The 13,983-nt window shown below is 45.8% G+C and overlaps 1 protein-coding gene across 5 annotated transcripts in view; it reads left to right on the top strand.

Annotated features, from left to right (window-relative positions):
- Positions 1-13,983, top strand: part of NTM (neurotrimin) — a 1,087,393-nt gene that overhangs the window by 884,636 nt on the left and 188,774 nt on the right. The window lies entirely within an intron of this gene.

The following is a 13,983-nucleotide window of genomic DNA, read 5'->3' as shown; positions in this document are numbered from 1 at the left end:
CTTGACGGCAGGGACTTATGTGAATGTGCTATATATATGTAAAGCACTGCGTAAAGTGACGGAGCTATAGAAGTACCTGTAATAAATAAATAAATTTACACGCTGAGCAGATCTGTCTGGCTAGTTTTACACTGCACAGCTTTATGTACGTGAAAGAAGAGTCGATCTGAAATAGGCACCAATGAGGGAGTGGGTGGGTATGACATCATCACAATGTCAGCACTAATTTTAGCATTGATTGAGTGGTGTCTTGAAGATGTAAATCTGAGCTTCCAAAAAGGTGGCGGGAAATCTGCTCTTTAAAGTTGTCAAGCTACAATTCTTCAATGATGCTCATGGGGTCTGGAGGCGGACGTTGTTTCTCCTTCCTTAGTGATCCATTATGAAGTAATGTCACCTTGTGTCGTGGTGGCAGTGGTGAGATACGATGTCCTCCGATCCGGATGATTATAGTGGTGTGTCACAAAATCAGCCCTCAATGACTCTTGATTTATCTAAAGGGTCAGAAAATGTGGCGGACCTCCTCTTTCTCACTCTCTGGCGCTCAGCCCTGCCTAATGTAAAGCACTTTGGTTTGTGACAAAGTTTGCGACAGACTTATGGGCACACATGGATAGATCAGGCAGAGAGCAGTAATAATAATGTACAGCAGCAACTTGTCTAAATTTATGGGACATCGTTAAGACCTAATATCCAGAAGGAAAAGACCCCTGGTTATTATGGACAACATGGCACCTGTCCTGTTCAGTTTTCTACACCAGTCACAAAGAAAATGGTGGAATCTGCCATGCCCATATCTTGTGTTCCACACTAGGCAAATAACTTGGTCTAAAGTGGTGGTCTCCAAACTGAGGCCCGGGGGCCAGATAAGGCCCTTTTTTTGCCTTTATCTGGCTCTGCAGTTTTCTTTCAACACACACCAATGATGTGGCACCATTCCTCCCACGGACACCAATGATGTGGCATCATTCCCCCCACTGACACCAAGGATGTGGCACCATTCCTCCCACTGACACCAATGACGGGACACCCTTCTTCCCACTGACACCAATGACGTGGCACCATTCCTCTCACTGACACCAATGATGGGGCACCATTCCTCCCACTGACAACATCAATGGGGCACCATTCCTCCCATTGACACCATCAATGGGGCTCTATTCCTCCCACTGACACCATCAATGGGGCTCTATTCCTCCCACTGACACCATCAATGGGGCTCTATTCCTCCAACTATGCAGTATTCTTTCAACAGACACCAATGATGTGGCACCATTCCTCCCACTGACAAAAATGATGTGGCACGTTTCCTCCCACTGACACCAATGATGTGGCACCATTCCTTCCACTGACACCAATGATGTGGCACCATTTCTCCCACTGACACCAATGACGGGGCACCCTTCTTCCCACTGACACCAATGATGTGGCACCATTCCTCCCACTGACACCAATGATGTGGCAAGTTGTTCACGTTCCACAATAGCGTATCTTTTTTCAGCAGGGTCAATTTTCTACTTAGGAGTCCTATGGGGTGTTCCTTCCCCCTCACCACTTGGGACAACATTGCACCTAATTCCATTTCTGACGCATCTGTCTGCACTACAAATTTCTGTGTAAAAACTGGGGCAATTAAGATAGGGCTATTACACAGGACTGTCTTTAGGTCCTGGAAAGCTTTCTCAGCTTCTGGGGTTCAAGTTATCCCTGAGGATTTCACTGCCTTTGGTAAGAACTGTAAGTGGAGCAGCCAATGTAGCAAAATTGGGACAAACATTCTATAATAGCCTGTTAACCCCAAAAAGGCCCTCACCTGTTTTTAATTGAGGGGTCTTGGTCATCCGCTGAAAAGTGGCCGATGCCCCATGTAAGCCAAATGGCACCCTCTCTTACTGCCAGTGCTCTCAGCAGTAGAAAATACTGTCTTCTCCTTAGCATGATCCAGAAGTGGTATTTACCAATACCCCTTTGTAAAATCCAGGGTGGTGATATATCGAGCATGTCCCAGACGCTCAATTAGCACATCTACCCTGGGTATTGGATAAGCATCAAATTCTGACAACTCATTTAGCTTTTGGAAATCGTTACAAAATCAGGTGCTGCCATCCGGCTTGGAAATAAGGACGAGTGGACTACACCACTCACTATGGTATTCTTCTATTACATTGAGATCCAACATCCTCCTTATTTCCTCTGAGACTACTTGGCGCCGAGCTTCTGGGTAGCAGAAGGGTTTTAAGTTAACTTTCACCCCTGGCTCGGTCACAATAGCATGCTTTCTCATTGAAGCTACCCCCTGGAAGATCGGAAAAGAACTCCCTATTTCTTAGCAGAAATTCCTTGGTCTCTTGTTTTTGGCTTACTGACAGTGGAAGTAGTAGAAGGACCTGGGGTAGTAGTCATGGCCAAGGGTGTTTTGACCATAAGGGATTCCCTGTTTTTCCAGGGTTTCAATAAATTGACATGGTAGATTTGATAGGGCTTCCTTTTGCCAGGCTGGTGTACTCTATAGTTAACTCCCCCCCCCCCCCATTCTACAAACCTTGTTTGGCCCTTGCCATTTCACTAGAAATGTACTCTCCACCGTAGGTACCAGCACAAGACTTTTGTCACCGGGGTTACATTTTTGGATCTTGGCTGAATAGGTTATAGACTCTAGCCTGAGCCTGTTGCAAATGGGATTTAACAATGGGCATGACTTTTCCAATCCGGTCTTGCATTTGAGCAATATGCTCCACTACACTTTTGAGTGGGGTTGTCTCTTGTTCCCAGGTCTCTTTTATTATATCCAAAAGGGCCCCTCGGATGTCGGCTATAGAGCAACTGAAAAGGGGATAAGCCGGTGGAGGCTTGTGATACATCCTGCACAGCAAACATGAGGTAGGGCAAGGGGCAGTCCCAGTCCGTACCATCTGCTGCTACCACTCGCTTTAACATTCCTTTCAAGGTTTTGTTGAAATCTTCCAATAGACCATCCATTTGCGGGTGGTACACAGAAGTGTGTAAGTGATTCATTTTCAACAGTTTACACAATTCTTTAGTGACCTTTGACATGAAGGGTATGCCCTGGTCAGTTAACAGCCTCCGAGGAATACCCACATGTGAAAATATAAGAGAAAGCTTTTTAGCAATACTCTTAGCTGAGGGTTCCATAATGGGATTGCCTATTGGTACCGGGTAGCATAGTCCAAAACACCAGGATATACTGGTGCCCCCTAGCGGACTTAACCAAGGAACCTACGATATCCATGGCAATCCTGTCAAAGGGCACCTCAATGATGGGTAAGGGTACCAGAGGACTCCAGAAATGTGAGACCAGAGCAGTGAGCTGACAAACTGGGCATGACTCACAATACAATTTGACATCTTTGTGTAAGCCTAGCCAATAAAACTGTTGCAATACTCTTTCTTTAGTTTTACCCACACCCAGAAGTCCCCCTTGAACTTGAGAACTTGCCAAGTCTAGTACCATGCGTCTATGAGGTTGAGGTACTAGCAACTGTTGCAGTCTCTATCCCTGTATATCATTCACTCTGTATAACAGGTCATTTTTCATGGAAAAATGTGGGAATATAGCCTCCTCCCCTGGCTCTTGGGGTAGCCCATATACCACTTTAACCTGTTCCCTGACTAAAGTGGGGTCCCTAAGCTGGGCCATGCCACACTTTTCCCAGGTGGTTCTCTGTGTCACCTGCAAGGACCTCCAGGGGAAAATTTGGAGACTCTTTCTCCTCATTCTGCTCCTCCAGCAGTTCCAGTGAGCAGGAGTCTGATCCAGCTGGGGGCCATGCTCCCACATTTTCCCATAAATCCCAGAAAAAAAGGGAAATCCCGCCCAAGGACAGCGGTCTACATTAGATTTAGGACCACTCCTACTATAGCCCCTGGTGCCACAAGGAGATTTGATAGACACAATGGCTGTGGGGTAGCACTTTGTGTCCCCACGAATACAAAAAAACCCCATTAGCTGTCACTGCAACTTGTGGGAGTTCACCAGACTGACTGACTAGACTGCCAGAGTCAAGCAAGGCAGTCATCTGGCAACTGTCTACTTTAACAACACAAATTTGTTTCTCGTGCTGCCTGGCTGTTGTGGGGTTCATCCTGGATTAGCAACAAAAGAGCTTTTCTGGGTCAAAACTGTAATCCACAGGTTCCTAGTTCAGTGGACAACTGGGTGCTAGGTACACTATAGTTTCCTGGTCAGGTTCCCCTTTGGTGATTGGGCCTCTTCACGCCTTTTGCATCAGTGTCCTCAATCTCATTTACCTCCCTTTTTCCCCACTTTAGGGCGGGAACGCTTTTTCCCAGGTTGGTGGGCTTCTGTTTCTTAGAGAATGATTATTTGGGTGCTACACCCTGGAGAAAGTCCTCAGTACACAAGTCATTGGCATCTTTAGAATCTGCCCTTCCAGCAAACCGCTTTATTGGATTTGGAAAGGTTCTCACAAAGTGGCCCACTACCACTCTCTCCATGATCTGGGCTGGGGTGGCGACCTCCAGTAGTAACCACATCCATGTGAGTTAAATGAGGTTATACATCTGGGACCTTGCAGGTTGGTCCACTTTAAATTGCCTGGTCTCTCAAGGCAATTGTTACCCCAAGGTGGGCCAGAATCTCAGTTGTTGAGGTCCAAGGCGGGCCTCAGCAGCACTCCTCTTAAAATAGGCCTTCTATTAATCTCAAAAGGGGTCAAAAGGGGGCAAGGACTTCAGCCCACTGGTCCTGGGGAAGCCCTTCTCTCTCTGCCACCCTCTCAAATACCGTGAGGAAAGCCTCCAGGTTATCCTTAGTCGTCATTTTTTGTAGTGCAGCCTGCACTCGCTTGCGTATATCTGCAACATTGTCAGTCAGGAACTGTATCTGACTCTGTATGAGCTTATTTAACTCTTTCTGCTCTTGCATGGCCACTTGGGTAGCAGCCGCAAACAAACGGTTAGTTTCATGTTACTCTGTGCATGCTTGCACCAGCTGTTTAATTAGTTCTTGCATTATCCCCACTCTTTACTAGCACCAGAGATTTTTTTTTTTTTTTAGTGTACTGTCTTTTTAAGAGTACTGGCTTTTTTTTAACAAAGCCGCTACAAGAGGTACAGTTTCTGGGTCTTATGCCCGCTCCAAGCCACCAATATGTAGGGGGATCAGACTCAAACGGATCAGACTCAATGCAGGGACAAACTCAGTTTCTTTAGGAAAAACCTCATATTTAATCCACAAGTTTAATCCACTTGTTCATAACAGAGGAAACAGGCTCCTTGCCATAAAACAAAGAAGAGTAAACTTCTGCTCTACTGAGCCTCACTGTAGTCCTTTTTTTAAGGTAATTGTCCTTTACAAAGCAAACATTGGTATCCAAGTTTCAGGGATAAGCAGCCCTGCTCCTAGTTGCCTCCTCACATGGAGACATACACACTCTCTCTGAGATCTAGGACCAGCTGCCTTAATCCAGACCTAGAAAGAAAACATTAAACTGCAGTCCAAGGAATTAGGAGTCTGTCCCACAAATGGAACTGACTTTACTAATACAGGGTAAAGATATATCTTTCTTTACAAAGAAATCATTGCTGGCATTACCTTAGATTGCAAATCTAAGAATCCATGGAGGAACATATATCCCACCAATCACTTTTCCTGTTACCTCAACCTGTTTCACAGGCACCTGATTGACTGATTCCATCAAAGCCTGGCCCCAGGCCATGATACACTTAAGCCTAGTACACACGATCAGAAAATGGTACAAAAAAATACCGCTTTTGAAGCAGTTGTGCGGTAATCTGATTGTTAGTACACAGCTTTCGAGAGCCGATCACAACAGTTCACTTGAAGTTATCTGATGGGACAAACAGGAAAATTTCTCTTATACGATAACAGATCATACAATTTTTGTTTAACCACTTGCCGTCTGCTCACTAGAGCTCTACTGCGGCAAAGTGGCTCTTGTAGGTCTGATGACGTAGACCTACGTCGGCAGACACTCCCCCTTCTCGGCGCCGCGCGCCGCCGGAGGCTCACTGCCGCTGTATTCAGTCACAGCGGGAGTTGGGCCAGGGGAGGAGCAGTGGCGAACGCCGCTGCTCTTCCCCGATCGTCGGGGAATCGAGTCTGGAGATCCGCCCGCTTGTATAAACAAAGCGGGCGGATCTCCTAAGTGACAGGCAGGGTCAGATTGCAGGGTTCAGCATAGCCGAACATGCGATCTGTCCCTGTGTCACTCAGTCACCTCCCCCCACACACGTCAGTAAGCACCAGGAACACATTAACCCCTCCCTCTCCAATAAAATTAACCCCTTCCCTGCCAGTGTCATTTTTACAGTAACAGTGCATATTTATAGCACTGATTACTGTAGTAATGTCACTGGTACCCCCAAAAGTGTGAAAAATGTCAGTCAAGGGTCCGATCTGTCCGCCACAATGTCGCAGTCCCGCCAAAAAAAAATTGCAGATCGCCGCCATTACTCGTTAAAAAAAAAAAAACACCAAAAATGTCAGAAATCTTTCCCTTAGTTAGTAAACGCAATAACTTTTGCGCAAACCAATCAAAATACGCTTATTGCGATTTTTTTTTTCCAAAAATATGTAGCAGAAAACAAATTGGCCTAAAAAAATAAAAAATTTTGATTTTCACATTTTTTTAGGGGGGAATTTCATATAAAAAATGTGAAAAATATTGTTATTTTTTCAAAATTGTCACTCTTTTTTTGTTTATAGCGCAAAAAGTAAAAATCGCACAGGTAATCAAATACCACCAAAAGAAAGCTCTGTTTGTGGGGAAAAAAAGGACGTACATTGAGTTTGGGTACGGCGTTGTATGACCGCACAATTGTCAGTTAAAGTCGCACAGTGCCGAATCGCAAAAAGTGGCCCAGACGTAAGACAGCAAAATCCTCCGGTGGTAAAGTGGTTAATCAGCACAGTTTTCGTCCGACAAAACCAATACAATACAATACATTACATCACTTCTGAAGTTGTATTCCCTCGTACGAGAAATTTAGTAAATTGAGTAACCTCTTCATTTTCGATATGAGACTAGCATGAAAAAAAATTAAAAAACAATAATCATTCGTCCGGTATTCTCATTGTGTGGATGACCCCTTACAGCAGATATGGAGCTGCCTGTTGGAGTCTTCTGATTTTTATCTGGCTGTGGTTGGAGTACAGTGGGCTGCACACTATAAGCTTTCACCTTGCTGCTGGTAAATCAGTGTTCTGGGAACACTAACTGCCAAGGCATGTAATCACAAAGGCAAAATATTCACAATTACACCCATTGTAGGCTTAATGCTGTTTTTGATATAGAGGAGGGTCATGTGACAAGAGCAGTACTGCAGTACTAGTGAGGATGAGGGACTTATCTTGGCCCAATGTCAATATTTTCTGAGAGAACTACAATTCCCTGACTGTTCTCACTGGTTTGACCTGCCATGCATTTGGCAATATTCAGGATCTAACAGCTATATTTTGGGTTGGGGAAATGTGTGGGCTCTTTTAGGGGATCACATTCCCTCTGTTCTCAGCTGCATAGGATCTGGGGCTGGAGAAACAACAGTACACTGATGTTCCCAGTAAATAGATGTGTGTGTGTGTGTGGGGGGGGGGGGGTATGAGGTTGGGTGGCGTCAGGGCAAGGCTGATAAATGGAGAGCAGGACAAGTCTGATCATTGGAGGAAAACAGACTAAGTTCTCAGCACAGCTAGAGAACTGAACAGATTTGCTCTAATCCCTAGTGTGGTCAGTTTTTAATCGGAAAGCAGAGGGACTGACAGGAACAGAAGGGGTTTCACACAAAGGAAGCAATACAATGAGGTCAGGATACCTTTCCATAGAAGTACATGATATAGCAGGCACATATCCGGAATATGAAATATTGGGTTTACATACACTTTAACTGTTGATATGCCCCCCTTTTTCTACCAGCAGTGCAGTAAGGTACACCGATTTCGTCTTGGCTTGATGATAATATCAGTCTGGCCATGACACCTTTGAATCTGGGTAGTCATATGAGTTGCACCTGTGCATATATATGGCTTGAATAGGATTTCACATAGACAGAAATATAGTTTCTCTATAGTTCATTGGTTATACTGCCCCCTACAGGAGTAGGACACCAGGCAGAAAAAAAGTTCTGGCTATCCCTATGGGCAGTCCCGGAGGGTACACCCCCTCTCTTCCTGCATAGGATGTCAGTTTTAATCTGCCTAGTCAGGAGTAAGGACCTAGTTCCTTTCTGGGATCTTTGGTCCTGGTATAAAAAGTATTTTTTATGTAGATGATTTTTTATTAGCTAGCTTTTTCTCTGGAATTTTTTCTTGGGCGAACTTCAAGCAACTATGCCGGATCTAGGCAACGGGCTGAATAAACTAGATCTAGTGGTCACCCCACCTGGCCAGCGAACATGCCGTCCGGAGCAGCTTAATTTGCTAGCATGCTCATGAAGGATGGGACCATCTGCGACGTTCCCCTGGGGTGCCTAAGAGGCTGCTAGAAGTTGCCTTTTTGAGGTGAGCCGGGTGACCAGGGAGTCTTGATCTGGAATCCTTCCTTCCCTTTTTACTGGACAATTGTCACTGGGGATGCAAGCCTGTCTGGGTGGGGAGGAGTCCTCGGCAGGTTCTCTGCTTAGGGAGTATGGTCCCTGGAGGATCCAGGTTACCGATCAATATCCTGGAGCCGAGAGCGATCCGGCTTTGCCTGGTTCACTGGACCGGGCACCTGAGCTGTCCATTGTGCATTCAATCGGACTAGGCCACGACTGTGGCTTATGTCATTCACCAAGGGTGTCCTTGCGGTCTTGGAAGTGACAGGCATTCTTCCTTGGCCTGAACGCCTTTTTTTTTAGCTCTCTCCGCTGTTCCCTCCCAGGTGTGTAAAATTGGAAGGCAGATTGCCTCAGTCGACGGGTCTTGGATGCAGGGGAATGGTCCCTTCACCCGGAGGTGTACCAGCAGTTGTGCCTTCGTTGGGGCACTCTAGCTGTGGATCTGTTGGCGTCGCATCTGCGGGATAGTGCAGAGGTTGTGGCCCGCTCCTACGACCCTCTGGCAGGTGAACTGGTGGCACCATGAGTCTTTTCGTGAGGGCTGACTGCATCTGCTGTGACTGTTTCCAGATGGATCGGACAGACGGTGGTGCAGGCTTATTCAATTAAGGATCAGGTCTTTTCGCCATACAGGCGTCTGTGCTTCAGGTTGCAAGACGGCTACCTGGTCGTCTGTTCACACCTTTACCAAATTTTATAAGGTGGATGTGCTGGCATCTGCGGATGCTTCCTTTTAGAGCTGCACGATTCTGGCTAAAATGAGAATCACAATTTCTTTGCTTAGAATAAAGATCACGATTCTCTCCCGATACTCGGTGTAACATCATCTTTTACATTATACAAAAAAATTGGGCTAACTTTACCATTTAGTTTCTTTAAAATTCATTAAAGTGTATTTTTCCCCCCAAAAACTGCGTTTGAAAGACTTCTGCGCAAATACAGTGTGACATAATAAAAGAATGCAACAATTGCCATTTTATTCTCTAGGGTCGCTGCTAAAAAAATATATATAATGTTTGGAGGTTCAAATTAATTTTATAGCAAAAAATACTGATTTTAATTTGTAAGCAGCAATTTTCAGAAAAAGTCTGGGTTTTTAACAGGTTAAACTGCTCTCCCTTACAGCAGGAAGTTCATTCCTTTGATCTAAGGCTTCATTCACATGTCAGCGTATCGATCGCGGGCAGAATCACTGCAATTCTGCCCGCGATCCGGAAATCATTGCAAATCGCGGGATGCCTGTGCGTTGCCCGTGATTTGCAATAGCACCCCAAACGCTGTGCGATGTTGCCGCGATTTGCGCCGGACGCCCAAAAAAGGTACAAGAGCTTCTTTGAGGCGTCATGCGTCCCGCGATTTTTTTTTGCGCGATGTTACCGCGATTCGGCAGGCGCAAATCGCGGGAACATCGCACAGCATTTGGGGTGCTATTGCAAATCACGGGCAACGCACAGGCGTCCCGCAATTTGCAATGATTTCTGGATCGCGGGCAGAATCGCGTTGATTCTGCCCGCGATCGATACGCTGACATGTGAATGTAGCCTAAGGCTCTATTCACACCTGGGCGTTTTTGAGTGTTTTTCAGCTCCAAAAACGCTAAAGAAAAAACGTTCCAAAACACCCATTCATTTAAATGGCCCCTGTTCAGATCTGAGCATTTTAACGTCTGAAGCAAAACGCCTGTAGCTGAAAAAAGTACATGAGCTTCTTTTTGGGCTGATTACCAGCATTTTTGATAGATGTCAATGCCTGCCTCCAAAAACACCTGAAAAAAAAACGCCTGAAAATCGCGGTAAAAAAACACACGAAAACGCCATGCTAAAGCTGCCTGCTAAATACAATGACTATTTGTAACTGACCATGTGCTAATTAGATGACCAGCTAGTTTCTGAGTTATCATAAATGGTGTAACGATGGAAGTTGTTGAATGGCAGATGACATTTGTCCCCAAACCTCACAGTGACATTATTTGGGCAGCTTTTGTTTATTTAGGACCCATTCAGACTAATGAATGGATTGCAGTATATCACACCAAATGTGTTTTAGCATTAAAATATGTGTTGCATTGTCAGCCCATTCAGCATGCTGCCCCAGCACAACACACCTTAATAGGCGAATACTGCAAGTTAAAATGCAATGCACCACCATGCATTAGATAATGGAAATGGATCTTTTAAGATCAAAACCTGCAGTCTGTAGCATAATTCCTGTGTGTGGGTGTATGACAGCCCCAACAGCACCATAGGTCAGTTCATCTTTCAAAGACCACCAGGCTTTTATATTGGCAGGATTTTCAGGGGTAGCAGTGTATGCCTTATATATTCCTGGGCCCAACTGCACCCTCTGTGATGCCCAGTGCTCCCTCTGTGACGCATAGTGCACTTGAAAGTGCACTTGAAAGTGCAGTCACTGCAGATCTGCAAGGAAAATAAAAAACAGCATTTTTGCTTGCACATGATTGAATGATAGAAATCAGCAGCGCTTCCCCTCAATTTAGATCTTCCCCTTAGATCTACATCAACTGCACTTCCAAGTGTACTTGCAGTGCACTTGTAGTGCAGCGTGGATTTGCCTTTTTTAAATCAACCCCCTAGTGTTTTTTCTGTAACCCCTAGTGTTGACTCAATAATACCCGTGTTCTCTCTGTGACCTCCTATGCCCCCTCGGTGACCCCCATTGTTCCCTCTGTGATCCCCAGTGTTCCCCCTGTGACCCCAAGTGTTCACTCTTTCACACCAGTGTTCCCTCTGTGATCCCCAATGCACCCTGTGTGACCCTGTTTTTCCCTCCCTTGTGCACCATCTGTGACCTCCATTATTCCCTCTCGAACCCCAGTGTTCCATTTGTGATCCTTAATGTTCCTTTGGTGCCTCCTCTGTGGCCCCCAGTGTTCCCTTTGAGACCCCATTGTTCCCTCTGTGAGCCCCAGAGTTCCTCCTGTTACCCCAAGGGTTCACTCCTTCACACCAGTGCTCCCTCTGTGACCCCCAGTGCTCCTTCTGTGACCCCCAGTGCTTCCTCTGTGACCCCCAGTGTTCCCTCTATGACCCCCATTGTTCCCTCTGTGATCCCCATTGTTCCCCCGTGACACCCAGTGTTCACTATTTCACACCAGTGTACCCTCTGTGATCCCCAATGTGACCTCCAGTGTTCACTCTATCATACCATTGTTCACTCTATCACACCAGTGTTTCCTCCTTGGCCTCCAGTGTTCACGCTATCACACCAGTGTTCCCTCTGTGAACTCCTGTGCAACCTCTCTCACCCCAATTTTTCCCTCTATGATCCACAGTCTTCCCTCTGTGACCTCCTATGCACCCTCTGTGGCCCCCATTGTTCCCACCACGATCCCCAGTGTTCCCTCTGTGACCTCCAGTGTTCACTCTATTACACCAGTGTTCCCTCTGTGACCTTCTATGCACCCTCTGTGGCCCCCGTTCCCACCACGATCCCCAGTGTTCCCTCTTTGACCTCAAGTGTTCACTCTATTACACCAGTGTTCCCTCTGTGACCTCCTATGCACCCTGTGTGACCCTGTTTTTCCCTCCCTTGTGCACCATCTGTGACCTCCATTATTCCCTCTCGAACCCCAGTGTTCCCTTTGTGATCCTTAATGTTCCTTTGGTGCCTCCTCTGTGGCCCCCAGTGTTCCCTTTGTGATCCCCAGTATTCCCTGAGTGACTCCTGGTGTACGTTACTATATATTCCTATCATGCAGTTGGCGGGGATAAGCAATGGACAATCGCCGCTTCTTTCATTGCATGTTAATCTTATAAGCAGCTCTTTCTCAGTGGAAGGAGTCAGATACTTCATATAAAGTATTGTCCATGCCAGGGGGGGAAGGTCACATGGAGTAATGCTAGCGGCCTCCTGTCTGTTTATCCCCCATATCTGCTTGCTTGATTGTGTGGCTTCTTCTAATCAGCTTGGTCTTTGTTAGCTGGAAATAAGTTTCCTCTCCATCCAGAGCAGCGCTAATCTCCAGCTCCCCGGCCATTGTTTGCAGCTTAATTACCTGGTCATAGCAGCTTTGCATGGAAGCTGTGGAGGTGGAAGGGGGAGGGAGGCGGATGCTGGCGATTTGGGGCGACAGTGAAAGCTGCATTGATTTTGGCTGCAGCGTGGCCCACGTAGATAAGGGAAAGTTCTGGGGGAATTTTTCTGCGTCCTGCAGAGCTGCCATTTCCTCTGCTGTGTAAAGATTTAATCTGCTCTTTTCTTTTGCAAAGCGAGCTAATAGATTCTATAAAGGGAGCAGACGCACACAGGCGACATAGATGTGAGGAGTCCGAAGACTGCAATGAGAGCATAACACCCGATCACATGGTCATCTCTGGAGGGGTGCGGAGATATGTGACACTTCTACATTTGACAGACACAATTAATGAGTCTCTGAACCCCTTATATAGCCTCCCAGTGTTCACTGTACAGAGGCCCAGACTCATGGAAGGCCACACAGATCTGAGCCAGAAGCCACCAGGCTGGCAGTGCCGCAATACCTCCATGACTGACCATTGTGATGTAATATGCAATGTACGGTTGGATTGGTAAGATTTGGTGACTGATAGCGTGCAGTCGCAGTTTATCCCATTCTGATTGGTTACGATAAATTATTGCACTTTCCTTTGTGGCATCACAGTTGAGAATATCTTCAAAATATTTCCTGGAGACCCCAAAGGAGAATGGCAACTAAATCAGTTTATAAGCAGCGAGAGAGGAAACACCCAGCATTTAGCTCTGATAGCCAGCACAAACAATCTGATGATCTCCTGATTTTGTGCTTACGTACTTATCCCACTATATGGAAATTCATCCAGCAGTCATTTTATATATATATATATATATATATATATATATATATATATATACAATTTTTTTTTTGTGCCATGTTTGTAGCACACATTGGGGCTCTTCAGTTGCTGCTAACCCCTTACACATTGCTCCCTCCAGTACTGCTCACATGAAAACCCTAGGCATTCAGTCAGATGTTCTCTGCTGAACAAACAAATGAGTAGTTTGATGGGTTTCATAATCAGCAGAGATTATATGACTGAATGTCAAAGTTTTTGGTCAAATTACCAGCACCTAAAGTAGTCTGGAGCAGCATTTTCCCCAGGAAAGGTAAGACTTTTACATTCTTCAATACTATTTGTACATCCATCCAATCCCTACAATTTTGTTGACATCTGAGGAATGGTCCAGCTTATGTTAAAGGCTGGCGTTGCGGCTTCAATATTCTCTGAGTCACTGACCCAGAATAATTAGGCATAGTTCTGACTTTACTATACTGTCTGTATTCTTGCATGTGACGCAGATAGGGACAGCCAGGCAAGTAGCATTTTCAGAAGATCAGCAGTGGCAGCCCCACGTGTTTTCTGTAAATGAGGGTCACTGTATGGCACAATGGGAGATGCTTCACCAGCATATCCAACCCCAGGGAATGGA

Source organism: Pelophylax lessonae (assembly GCF_965119305.1).
Source record: "Pelophylax lessonae genome assembly, chromosome: 12".
NCBI classification, from domain to species: Eukaryota; Metazoa; Chordata; class Amphibia; order Anura; family Ranidae; genus Pelophylax; species Pelophylax lessonae.
Note: the sequence above shows the minus strand (reverse complement) of the source record. Positions and strands in the feature narration are given on the sequence as shown.